This window comes from Poecilia reticulata, linkage group LG19 (assembly GCF_000633615.1).
Source record: "Poecilia reticulata strain Guanapo linkage group LG19, Guppy_female_1.0+MT, whole genome shotgun sequence".
NCBI lineage: Eukaryota > Metazoa > Chordata > Actinopteri > Cyprinodontiformes > Poeciliidae > Poecilia > Poecilia reticulata.
This window is the reverse complement of record NC_024349.1, coordinates 492,108-494,139: the sequence shown is the minus strand read 5'-3', so window position 1 is coordinate 494,139 and position 2,032 is coordinate 492,108.

The window sequence follows — 2,032 nt, the reverse complement described above, 5'->3', positions numbered from 1 at the left end:
TGAACAGTTCCTGGTGTGAACAGTTCCTGGTATGAACAGTTCCTGGGGTGAACAGTTCCTGGCGTGAACAGTTCCTGGTCAGAGCAGCTTGTAGGTGTGAACAGCTCCTGGTATGAACAGTTCCTGGTGTGAACAGTTCCTGGTATGAACAGTTCCTGGTGTGAACAGTTCCTGGTATGAACAGTTCCTGGGGTGAACAGTTCCTGGTCAGAGCAGCTTGTAGGTGTGAACAGTTCCTGCGGTGAACAGTTCCTGGGGTGAACAGTTCCTGGGGTGAACAGTTCCTGGCGTGAACAGTTCCTGGGGTGAACAGTTCCTGGCGTGAACAGTTCCTGGTCAGAGCAGCTTGTAGGTGTGGATCTGGCCTCGGCACAGTGGACAGGTGTGATGAACGTTCCTGAGTCGCTTCATGTGGAACGGAAGGAGGCAACAACCAGCCAAACAGCTGGAGGACGACAGATTCATGWTTAATATCTTTATTCACAGCAATATTAAGACTCATTATCGATATTTAATCTTTTACACATTATTAATTAAACATCATTATTCTCTTTAGTATTTAATATAAATAATATTAAATAAAATAATTATTCATAAAAATAGATTAATTCACATTAATATTTACCACCATTATTATTCACAGTATGTAATTATTAACACCAGTAATTAATATGGAAATTATTAATAGTAATATAATAAAAGTGATATTATTCACTAATCATCATTGAATAATATTTAGCATATTTGTTAGTCATATTTAATATAATTAGATATTAACAGTAAAATAACTATTCATCATATTTAGCGCTGATTAGTGTTAATATTAGTGATTATTTACAGTAATAACTTCATATTTAAAGATCAAACTCACCCCATCATGGAGCACAGGAAGCACAGCAGCCACATGCTCTCGCTCACCGTGCTGCGAGTTTCCGTGACGACCAGCTCGCCACACGATGGACACTGGGTGAGTCCGGCCGCCATTCCCAGCCGCTCCGCTTCCCGCCAAAATAAAAGCATCAGACACAGAAACATTAGACGATAATTAGATTGTTTACAGTTATATTTAGTAAAGTTTACACTTTGGATGAGCAGCAAATAAACAAGATCAATAATTATTTCCATCTGTTGGCTCCAGGTGTTCCAGGTGTTCCAGGCGTTCCAGGTATTCCAGGTGTTCCAGGTGTTCCAGGTATTCCAGGTGTTCCAGGTGTTCCAGGTGCTCCTCACCTGGCAGGACGTCGTCCGTCGCTCCGTCTGCGGCGGCTCCCTCGCCGCCCGGCGGCGGCGGCAGCATGTAGATTCCTCCGCGCGGCGTCTCCTTGTAGGACGGCCGCTGTGCCGGGCGATCTGAAGAGGTCAGAGGTCAGAGGTCAGCGGTGTGAGTTGTAGTGAGGCCAGCAGGGGGCGGTAGAGGAAACGTGCCTCCGTCGGCGCTGGCTGTGAAAGTGACTCCGTCTCGCTCCAGCTCCTCCTTCCTGGCCTGCAGCTCCTGCAGCTCCTTCTGCACGGCCTGCAGCTCGTCATCCTCATCTTCATCCTCACTGATCACTGGCAGCAGAAAGGTCACAGCAAGGTCAGCACTCACACAGGCATCGTCTGGCTTCAACAAGCACAATGTAAGCAGAGGCAGAGCCGGCCAGAGGGATAAGCAAACCCAGCTGCTGCATTAGGCCTCCAGGCCAGCAGGGGGCTCCAACCAGCCTGGGCTAAAGACTAACCACCAGGCAGTGGTGGGAAGTAACCAAGTACAAGGACGTCGTTACTGTACTTAAGTACAGTTTTCGTGTATCTGTACTTTACTTAAGTAGATTTAATAATGGGTACTTTCTACTTTTACTCCACTACATTTTACAGTAAGTATCTGTACTTTCTACTTCACTACATTTCTACAAACTCTCGCGTTACTCGTTACAACAAAGTCTCGTTGCTCTTTCTTTCCGTTAAAATGTGAAGTTCAGGGATTTAAGGTGGCGCCGTAAAATCCCAGCAATAACGTGACTTAGTGTCTGTTGTCACCCATCGGCTCCAC